Raw genomic sequence first — 11,912 nt, forward strand, 5'->3', positions numbered from 1 at the left:
TTATACAGGCAGAAGGACTTTGTAGGTGAGATAAACACTGCAGCTCTGGAGGTGAGGGTGTCCTGAATTATCCAGGCCGGCCTGATGCAGTCCCTAGGGCCCTTACAAGAGTCAGGAGAGCACGTGAGTGGTAGGAGATGGAACAAAGAGCTTCTTCTCATCTTCCTGTCTTAACCACTTGAGTCTTACCAGCTCTCTGTAATCCAATTTGAGGATGCCCATGAGCGGCTGCCTCTTGCCACACCCTATCGTCAACATCGAATCTAGCTCAACCTGGCAGAAAAGATGTAAACCTCATACCAGGCACGAGCTGGTGTGAACCATCCACACCTCACTCTACAGCACATCGGCAGCCGTCCAGTTTGGAGACTGGCCACCCTCTCCTGGTAAGGAGCATTCAGATCCCTGTTACCAATGCTTTCTAACAGAAGATTGTATATTAAAAGTTCATCATACTGATTTCTTTTTTACTGGGGGGTCAGAATAAAGTAATGCAATAATGAGGCATCTTTCAGACAAAGATAGACTTGAATTCAAATATCCTTTCTATTGTCTACTAATCTCAGTTTCGCCCTGAGCAAGATCAATTAATCTCTCTAAACTTGTTTTCTCATCAGAAAAATGAGAAGATTAATACTTGCCTTTAAAAGGGTGTTTTGAGGAATATATAACAAATGGAAACATTATGGAAGAAGTTATAGACATACCTAGCTTTATTGTGCTTCACTTTACTGCACTTTGCAAATACTGTGTGTTTTATGGATTGAAGGTCTGCAGCAATCCTGCATCAAAAAATCCATCAGCTCCACTTTTCCAACAGTATTTGCTCACTTCATGTCTCTGTGTCAAGTTTTGGTAATTCCTACACAATTTCAAACTTTTCCATTTTTATTGTATTTGCCATGGTGATCTGTGATCTTTGATGTTATTACTGCAAATATTATGACTCACTGAAGGCTCAGATGATGGTTAGTGTTTTTAGTAATAAAGCATTTTAAAATAAGATTATGCTTCATATATAGTGGCCACTATTCTTTATTAATTAATTTTTATTGTAATATAGTTGATTTATGATGCTGTATTAGCTTCTGCATAGCAAAATGAGTCAACTCTACATATACCTCCTCCCTTTTGTATTTCCCTCCCATTCAGGTCACCACAGAGCATTGAGTACAGTTCCCTATACTAGTAGGTTCTCATTAGTTGTTTATTTTATGCATAGTATCAATAGTGGGCCTGTCCTGGTGGCTCAGTGATAAAGAATCCACTTGCTAATGTAGGAGTTGCAGGTTTGATCCCTGGGTCAGGAAGATCCCCTGGAGAAGGAGATGACAACCCACTCCAGTATTCTTGCCTGGAGAATCCCACAGACAGAGGAGCCTGGCGGGCTACAGTCCATGGGATGGCAAAGAGTCAGACACAACTTAGCGACCAAACAACAATCAGTAGTGTATATGTGTCAATCCCAGTCTCTCCTCCTCCCACCCCATCCCCTTTCCCCTTGGTATCCATGCATTTTGGCTGCTATTCTTGATTACTTCAGGCAGGAGGGGAATTCTGATCTGTTATCCCATTTTGGCTGGAAGCAGAAGGCTACTGCCTCTGAAAGAAAGATAAATATCTAGAGGATAATTATTAACCAGAGTTGACTGGAAAGAGCTGTGAATTGACAAAAGACTTTTGTTTTGCAGCCATGTACTCTCTCAAGGTTGCCTGGGTAGCCTTTTCCTGGAGCAGAAGTGTGTTCTGTTTGTGAAAGGGACGTCTCTTGGGTGTCCGGATGTGTGTGTGGGGTGACATTTGCAGGTGAGGTATCTCCTTGATGTGCTTTACCTTCCAGATAGGCAGTTGTGGGTAAATCAGGTGCTGACACCACGGGAAGGGTGCCCCACTGTGTTCTGATCTGTAATTTTAGGGACATGGTGCATTTTGTCTCATTTAGCATAAACCTTGGCACTTGAGACCTTTTAAAGCAAACCTCAGTCCTTAAAAGTGTAGACCTGATTCTTCTAAGTGTAGACCTGATTCTTTTCACATAATCATTTCCCTTTAGAACCATCTCCTTTGCGGTCTTAACTCTGAACAGATAGGCCTGGTCTGTAACTCTTAGTCCCTTTTCAGTCCTCTATCTTTTTGAGTCTCAGAAGTTCAAGTTTCCTGACAAGCCAAAGACATAATGGTTTAACTATTTTATTCTAATCACTTTACCAATTTTCTGCTGCTGCTGCTGCTGCTGCTGCTAAGTCGCTTCAGTTGTGTCTGACTCTGTGCGACCCCATAGACAGAAGCCCACCAGGCTCCCCCGTCCCTGGGATTCTCCAGGCAAGAACACTGGAGTGGGTTGCCATTTCCTTCTCCAATGCATGAAAGTGAAAAGTGAAAGTGAAGTCGCTCAGTCGTGTCCGACTCTTAGCGACCCCATGGACTGCAGCCCACCAGGCTCCTCCATCCATGGGATTCTCCAGGCAAGAGTACTGGAGTGGGGTGCCATTGCCTTCTCCTATTTTCTGATGAGATTCATTTAAATTTCAGCTAGCATTACTGTCAGACACAGCAATGTGCACGTCTGCCTGGAGTTTAAAGATAATTTCCAATCATTTTCCCCTTTGAAAGTTCCTGCCATCCCTCTGTTTCTTCTTCTGAAGATAGGAAGTACATTTTCTGTGTAAAATATCAGTTTGTGTTGCTGCCGTGTGACTTTAAATCAAACCTGGTTTCTGTCTTTTCCTGTCACTGTAATACATTGCAAAAATTGTGTGAAGTTTTGAAAAGTTTCCCAAGTTCTTTTCAGATATGACACTTTCCCTCTGTCATGGGTTAATGAAGCTAGGCTTTCTGTTTGTCTTGTGAATTTCATTTAAAGAAAGTAATAGAAGAAACAAAAAAGCAAATCTCTTAATTTTATTCTTGATCCAAGGCAATAAAAATACCTTGTTAGCTTATAAACACTGTTTTGGATTGTTTCACCATAATAAGAAACTCCACTTGCCCAAAGAAATAATAAACTGCCTTTCAGTTAGCTGTAAATGTGTGTCAACAAACTAGTGATGAGTTGTCTTGGCAGGGCACAGTCACATTTTTATCCAGAAGAATTCCTTTTATTTTCACATGACAAACTTAGATGCTGGTGAAGTCTGGCCAAGTGCTTGAGGTGACATGGGTTGGAGGGAGCCTTTGGCAGAGAGTTTTTCTTCCTTGATGGTTTCCAGTTGAATGAAGATCTCCCAGTAGGATTCACAGCTACATGAGGACATCCGCTGTGGGTCCAAGTCCATCATGGGGATGAAATTTGCTGGAGTTTGTTCACTGCAGACAAATAGAACCACAGCTCATAAGCAAATGCTAGTTAGCATGATGGCCAATGCTTTGTTTGTGAAGAAGCACACTTTATTTAATTTTCATTCTTGCAATCTGCTCCCCAGACACATCCTTGCTATTTTAGTCACTATCTGCCAGAAACGGACTTGACCAGTTTGGGGATGATTTTTCTGCTGGAGTCTTTGGGTTTTTAGATAAAAATTATTTGCCCCCACTAAATTTATGAGTCTATTTTCCCCCAAGTAATTTACATTAGATACAGAGAACAAGGTTTCTTACCAGAAGCATTTAAATAGTTACTTTTAGAGACCCTTCCTTAATGAGAAATTTACTGGCCTTAGAGCCCTGGGTGCTGCCCCTCTCATAGGGTCAGGGCACCTGCCACCAGGAGTTCCTCTTTCTTCCCTCTGTGCCCTGCTTCACTACTTCCCCCCTCAGATTCTTCACAGGCTGGGGTTCAAGCTCCAGACCTGTCTTGGATGTTCAGACGTCTTCCCTGGGCTTCCCTGGTGGCTCAGACAGTAAAGAGTTCACCTGAAATGCAGGAGATCCTGGTTCGATTCCTGGGTCAGGAAGATCTCCTGGACGAGAGCATGGCAACCCAATCCAGTTTTCTTGGATGGATAATCCCATGGACAGAGGAGACTGGTAGGCTACAGTATATGAGGTTGCAATGAGTCAAACACAACTGAGTGACTAACACACACACACACACACACACACACACACACATCCATCTTCCCCAGACAGATCACCCAAGATGCAACTAGTTTGAGTTGCTTCACCTGTGGCTGCAGGGCTAAGAGACATTGTTGGGGGTGTGGAGATATAGCTTGACTTCCCCTCAGCTGTGCACAGAGGCCCCTTGGGAAACCAACTGGATGTGGGTGGTGATGGGTGGCATCTGGAGGACATAGGGACCTGGGGTTGCATTATTTCTGGGCTGTAAATAATAGGGTAAAGCCTTGGGTGGAGAAGGAAGACACCATGAGAAGCTGAAGTGCACATGTTTTTTTCTGTAAAATAGTTTATATACAATGTGTAAAGGGAATGGATAGCATTGAGTTTAAATAAAAATACAAGGATCTAATGTATAGCACAGGGAACTCTGCTCAATATTCTGTAATAACCTAAATGGGAAGAGAATTTGAAAAAAGAATGTGCTGCTGTGCTTAGTTGCTCAGTCATGTCCCACTCCTTGTGACCCCTTGGACTATAGCCCACCAGGCTCCTCTGTTCATGGAGATTCTCTAGGCAAGAATACTGGAGTGGGTTGCCATGCAACCCAAGATCTAGGGGATCTTCCTGACCCAGGAATGGAACTGGGGTCTCCTACATTGCAGGTGGATTCTTTACCAGCTGAGCCACCCAGGGAAAAAAGAATAGATACATGTATGTGTTGGGCTTCTCTGGTGGCTCAGATGACAAAGAATCTGCCTGCACTAGATTCTCTTGGACTGCAAGGAGATCAAACCAGTCAATCTTAAAGGAACTCAACCTTGAATATTCATTGGAAGGGCTGGCACTGAAGCTGAAGCTCCAATACTTTGGCCACCTGATGTAAAGAGCTGACTCATTGGAAAAGACCCTGAAGCTGGAAAGATTGAAAGCAGAAGAAGAGGGCTATGAGGCTGAGATGATTGGATGGTATCATCAACTCAATACATATGAGTTTGAGCAAACTCTGGGAGATAGTGAAGGACAGGGAAGCCTGGTGTGCTGCCTCCATAGGGTTGCAAAGAGTCAGACATGACTTAATGACCAAACAACATGTATATGTATAACTGAATCACTTTTCTGTAACCTGAAACTAACACAGCTTAGTTAATAAGCTGTACTCCAATATAAAATAAGAAAATTTTAAAGTACATTGAGAAGATGATAGTCAAGTCAACTGCCAAGGTCAAGGGGTTTTAAGAGGGACACTGGGCTTGCCCTGGTATCTCCTCCTTCTGGTGCCTTGGAGACTGCCCCAGAGTGTTCTGCTTGCAATGAGGAAGATTCCTGGGTCACCACCATCCAGCCTCAGTAGAAGTGAGACTGGCATTCATGGTGTTGGAAAGCATCACAGGATTAGCTGAATGCAATCATGGGTTCCAGGTTGATCAACAGGGAGAGGACAAACAAAGCTCTCCCATTACAGGTGCTCATTTTAATTTTCAGAATTCAAGGTGAGAAGCCTTTTGTAGTAACAGGGAACTTGATTTAGGCTCTTGCTTGAATGATGAAAATTGATGAAAATTGATGAAATTGATGAAAAATGATGAAAATACATGAAACACTGGTTGATCAGGATGCGAGGCATCAAGTAACAAAGGACAGGAATCCCCAAGAGGGGAGAAATATGTGAGATAAGCTCTCAGCTGCCCCAGTTCACTACCAGAGAGAGTTTTCAGGCTGTGGCAGAGGGAGGGGCCACCCAGGTGGAGTTCACTGTCCCCTGAGTTGAGGAGATGGAGGTGATTTTCGAGGCATGAATATTTATAGGGTGTTGTGCACAGTGAGGGAAGTCAGAGAAAGACAAATACTGCAGAGTGTCACTCACAGGTGGAATCTAAAAACGCTGAACAGAAACAGAGCGGAGAAGGTGATGGCACCCCACTCCAGTACTCTTGCCTGGAAAATCCCATGGATGGAGGAGCCTGGTAGGCTGCAGTCCATGAGGTCGCTAAGAGTCGGACACGACTGAGAAACTTCACTTTGATTTTTCACTTTCATGCATCGGAGAAGGAAATGGCAACCCACTCCAGTGTTCTTGCCTGGAGGATCCCAGGGATGGGGGATCCTGGTGGGCTGCCCTCTATGGGGTCGCACAGAGTTGGACACGACTGAAGTGACTTAGCAGCAGCAGTAGAAACAGAGAGTAGTATGGTGGTTACCAGGAGCTGGGGTTGGGGGTAAAAATTGGAGATTTTGGTTAAAGAATACAGACTTGTGACTAGAAAATGAATAAGCTCTGGAGATTTCCTGCACAACATACTGATTATAATCAATAACACTATGTTACATACTTCAAAGTTTTTAAGAGGCTGTATCTTAATTTTTCCTACCACAAAAAGCAATGATAATTACATGATGTAGCTGAGGCATAAAATAAAACTACAGTGGTCATCATGTTGCAATATATAAATGTATTAAATCAATATGTACATCTTGAACTCACACTGTGTTATGTGACAGTTATATCTTAATAAAAATATTTATAGGGCTGAGTACCTGAGAGAAGGGAGATTCGGAGAACTTCAAAGAACTTCAGAGGGTCCCCTAGAGCCTTACCCTGTCTATATTTTTTTATTTTTATTTTATTTTATTTTTTTAACTTTACAATATTGTATTGGTTTTGCCATATAGCAACATGAATCCACCACAGGTATACGGACCAGTCTTGTATGTAAGGAAATTACCTGAGGTCAAGGGGGAGAAAGACACCCTGAAGATTCAGAAGGTACAATTCGCATAGTCTGAACACTCACATAAAAGGCAGAAATTCTCACAATGAATAAAAAAGCAATGTGCTTGGAATCTAAAATGGAAACCATGAAAGAACAATCAAATATTTTGTAAATCAAAGCTTATTTGCTTGGGACTTCCCTGGTGGCTCAGTGGTAGAGAATTTGCCTGCCAATGCAGAAGACACGGGTTTGATCCCTGTTTTGGGAGGCTCCCACATGCTGTGAAACAACCAAGTCTGTATGCCACAACTACTGAACCTGTGCTCCAGAGCCCGGGAAGCACAGCTACCGCAGCCTGAGTACCCTGGAGACTGTGCTCTGCAACAAGAGAAGTCACTGCAATGAGAAGCTCGCACACCCCAACTAGAGAGTAGCCCCCACTCTCCAAAACTAGAGAAAAGCCCATGCAGCAACAAAGACTCAGCACAGCTGAAATAAATAAACAAATAAATAAACAAATACATTAAAAAAATAAAGCTTATTTCCCTGAATTAAAAAAAAAATTACTTTGTCTATAAGGAAAATGGGTTCATGACTATTGGGAAGCTCTGCATAATTTTGTAAAACATACCAAAATTAAAATATAGTTGTTTCAGTTATATCTGTGTTCTGATGAAATGAATCACATATGAGTGATTAACATTTTTTTTTCAAAATTTCTTCAGTTCTCATCGAAAATTGTGGATCAATAGATATGTGCCACAAAAATTTTCCATATCTTTTGATGTCATGGAGCTTAGTGTTTCCATGGACAGGATTTTTTTTGTTTGTTTTTTGCTGGTAAAAGGTCTACTGAGTTTTCAGTACCGTCTGAACAACAACAACAAAAGATTTGTTAAAGCTTTCCAGAGTCTTTGGAGTCTATGCTTAGGTTATTGGATGAATGTTAGTTTATGAACTGAATTCAATATTCAGCTAGGTCAGGACACTAAACATCTTTGCGGAGTTTGCTGTAAGCCAGCGACTTACCTTGCATCCTCAGAACTCAGTAGTATAGGCTCTATTATTATCCTTTTCATCTTTACAGATGAGGAAACTGAACTCCAGAGATGGTAAGGAACTAACCCAAGGTCCTCAGTAAGTGACTCAGCATGAATCTTCCTTATTCTGATTAAAAAGCCAATTACTCTTATTCACTAATAGTGTGTTGGCACTGGCATTGTATTTTTATTTCAGTCTTTCACAGCAGCGAGGAAGATGTAAACCTCTTATATTTGGGCGGAATTTTTCAGCCAGTACAGCAGGTGGGCTTCCCAGGTGACTGGGAAAGAACCTGCCTGCCAATGCAGGAAACATGAGAGACAGGTTAGATCCCTGGGTCAGGAAGATCCCCTGAAGGAAGGCACAGCAACTCACTCCAGTATTCTTGTCTGGAGAATCCCATGGGCAGAGGAGTCTGACAGGTTATGGTCCATAGGGTTGCACAGAGTGGGACACAACTGAAGCGACTTAGCACAGCACAGCACGGCAAGTGGATTCTGAATGAATCGCTTCAGCTGAGGATCCATCTGCCCTCTTGCTGTGTGCTCAGGTCCAGGATATTTCACTGCTGGACACGAAACTCGCATGACCCTTGGCGAGGGAGCCAACAGAACATGACCATTTCTTTTTACTTAGCTCTTTATAAATTATTCTAGAATGATATTCCTTTCCCCTCTTATGCCATATTTCTAAATGTCCATGGATTCCACTCAAAATAATACATTGATATCTATTTCTGTAATAATACACACATTTATTTCAACATAATAAAAAGCTTTTATTGATAATAAAAGTATGTGGAATGCCAACATAGTCAGCTGGGGCTGCTGTAACAAAATACCACAGATTGGGAGAAATATCAATAACCTCAGATATGCAGATGACACCACCCTATGGCAGAAAGTGAAGAGGAACTCAAAAGCCTCTTGATGAAAGTGAAAGTGGAGAGTGAGAAAGTTGGCTTAAAGCTCAACATTCAGAAAACAAAGATCATGGCATCTGGTCCCATCACTTCATGAGAAATAGATTGGGAAACAGTGGAAACAGTGTCAGACTTTGTTTTGGGGGGCTCCAAAATCATTGCAGATGATGATTGCAGCCCTGAAATTAAAATATGCTTACTCCTTGTAAGGAAAGTTATGACCAACCTAGATAGCATATTCAAAAGCAGAGACATTACTTTGCCAACAAAGGTCCATCTAGTCAAGGCTATGGTTTTTCCAGTGGTCATGTATGGATGTGAGAGTTGGACTGTGAAGAAAGCTGAGCACTGAAGAATTGATGCTTTTGAACCGTGGTGTTGGAGAAGACTCTTGAGAGTCCCTTTGACTGCAAGGAGATCCAACCAGTCCATTCTAAAGGAGATCAGCCCTGGGATTTCTTTGGAAGGAATGATGCTAAAGCTGAAACTCCAGTACTTTGGCCACCTCATGCAAAGAGGTGACTCTTTGGAAAAGACTCTGATGCTGGGAGGGATTGGGGGCAAGAGGAGAAGGGGACGACAGAGGATGAGATGGCTGGATGGCATCACTGACTCGATGGACGTGAGTCTGAGTGAACTCCGAGAGTTGGTGATGGACAGGGAGGCCTGGCGTGCTGCGATTCACGGGGTCACAAAGAGTCGGACGCAACTGAGTGACTGAACTGAACTGAACTGAACTGAACTGGGTGACTTAAGCAACAGACATTTATTTCTCACAGTTCCGGAGGCTGGGATATCTGAGAGCAGGGTGCCAGCATGATCGGTTTCTGGAGAAGACTCTTCTGGATTGCAGTTGGCCACTTTTCCCTGTGTCCTCACATGGGGGGATTGAGAGACAGTGCCTTCTTGTGTCTCTTCTTATAAGGGTACTAACTCCATCACGAAGGCTGCATTCTCATGACCTTATCTCAACCTAATTATCTTCCCAAAAGTCCCATTGCTAAATAATATTTCATTGGGTATTAGGGTTTCAACATACACATTTTGGTGGAGATATAAGTCAGTCTGGGCTTCCCTGGTGGCACAGTGGTAAAGAATCTGCCTGCCAATGCAGAAGATGCAAGAGACTCCAATTCGTTCCCTGAATCAGGAAGATCCCCTGGAGCAGGAAATGGCATCCCACTCCAGTATTCTTGCCTGGAAAATCCTACGGACAGAGGAGCCTGGTGGCTACAGTCCATGGAAGTGCAAAAATACAACTGAGCAATTGAATACACACACACACATCAGTCCATAGCAGTGCCTATTTTATTTTTTCACCATTGTCTTCTCATATAAACTAACCTTAATTTGGTTCAAAGAATTTTGTTAAAGTGTTAAAAGAATTTGAAAAATAAATACATTTTACTTAATTTTTAAAAAGGTGATACCTTTCTGATTTTTTCAGTGATCAGAAAAAAATTTATTCTAGTGCTGCTACAAATAGTGTGTTGGACATAAAAACAGATACTGGAGACTTTTCTTAGTACAGTCACTGTTCAGTGTCCACAGGTTGCGTGGGGGGTGTGGATTGTTCCAGGACAGCTCCCACTCAGACACCAAAATACACTGATGCTCAATTCCGGTACATGAAGTGCTGTTGTGTTTGCACATAACCTCTGAACAGCCTCCCCAAAACTAATGGCTCAGCTGGTAAAGAATCTGCCTGCAATGTGGGTGACCTGGGTTCTATCCCTGGGTTGGGAAGATCCCCTGGAGAAGGGAAAGGCTACCCACTCCAGTATTCTGACCTAGAGAATTCTATGAATTGTATAGTCCATGGGGTCACAAAGAGTTGTATGCGACTGAGCTACTTTCACTTTCTTTCTTTTTTTTTTTTTAATTTTATTTTATTTTTAAACTTTACATAACTGTATTATTTCTGCACATTCTCTCAAATACTTCAAAACATCTCTAGATTACTTATAATCCCTAATACAATGTAAATGCTATGCAAATAGCTGTAAATACAATGCAAATGTTATGTAAATAGTTGCCAGCACATTTGCCAAGTTCAAGTCTTACTTTTTAGAACTTTCTGGAATTTAAAAAATTTTTTGAAATAATTTTGTTCTGTGATTGGTGAAATCTGTGGATGAGGAATCTGTAAATATGGAGGCCTGGTTATATTAAATTTGTTCTTATGTCTAATTTTGTGACCTGAATCTTTGTGACTTTCTGATTTACATAAAAAGACATATGCATTTCACAAAGTAATTGATCTCAGTAACTCCTATGGACAAATCAATCTGGATAAATGTCACACAGTAATAGAAGTTTAAAAAAGGAAATACTGCACCAAAAATGATGTGGTACCTGAACAAAAGAGTGACATTCAGTTCAGTTCAGTCGCTCGGTCATGTCCGACTCTTTGTGACCCCATTAATCGCAGCATGCCAGGCCTTCCTGTCCATCACCAACTCTCAGAGTTCACTCAGACTCACGTCCATCGAGTCAGTGATGCCATCCAGCCACCTCATCCTCTGTCGTTCCCTTCTCCTCCTGCCCCCAATCCCTCCCAGCATCAGAGTCTTTTCCAATGAGTCAACTCTTCTCATGAGGTGGCCAAAGTACTGGAGTTTCAGCTTTAGCATCATTCCTTCCAAAGAAGTCCCAGGGCTGATCTCCTTCAGAATGGACTGGTTGGATCTCCTTGCAGTCAAAGGGACTCTCAAGAGTCTTCTCCAACACCACGGTTCAAAAGCATCAATTCTTCATTGCTCAGCTTTCTTCACAGTCCAACTCTCACATCCATACATGACCACAGGAAAAACCATAGCCTTGCTTAGACGGACCTTTGTTGGCAAAGTAATGTCTCTGCTTTTGAATATGCTATCTAGGTTGGTTATAACCTTGCTTCCAAGGAGTAAGCATCTTTTAATTTCATGGCTGCAGTCACCATCTGCAGTGATTTTAGAGCCCCCAAAAATAAACAGTGACATTACAAGGCCCAGTCAGCAATGGAGAATAATGCCATCCAGAGGATGGGCAGTGTGTGTGGCAAACAGCAAAATTATTGATTACAATTAGTCCATCAAATATTTTCTTAAAAGTCATCTCCTTCACCTCCCCTCCTCCTCTTCCATTTTCTCCTCCTCTTCCTTCTAAAGCCTTTAAAATAGTTCATGGATTCTGATTCTCTTAGAATGTATTGTGAAATTTAGTAACAACTGGTTAAGTGTAATACAAGCCATGCAATT

The 11,912-nt window shown here is 42.1% G+C and overlaps 1 long non-coding RNA gene across 1 annotated transcript; it reads left to right on the forward strand.

Moving 5' to 3' along the window:
- Positions 1 to 238: 238 nt before the first annotated feature.
- On the forward strand, positions 239 to 7,201 carry LOC129630411 (uncharacterized). Its single transcript, XR_008703697.1, has 3 exons — positions 239 to 386; positions 1,692 to 1,806; positions 6,670 to 7,201. It is a non-coding gene; the product is annotated as an uncharacterized LOC129630411 (long non-coding RNA).
- Positions 7,202 to 11,912: the final 4,711 nt, after the last annotated feature.

This window comes from Bubalus kerabau, chromosome 16, assembly GCF_029407905.1.
Source record: "Bubalus kerabau isolate K-KA32 ecotype Philippines breed swamp buffalo chromosome 16, PCC_UOA_SB_1v2, whole genome shotgun sequence".
Classification (NCBI taxonomy): Eukaryota; Metazoa; Chordata; class Mammalia; order Artiodactyla; family Bovidae; genus Bubalus; species Bubalus kerabau.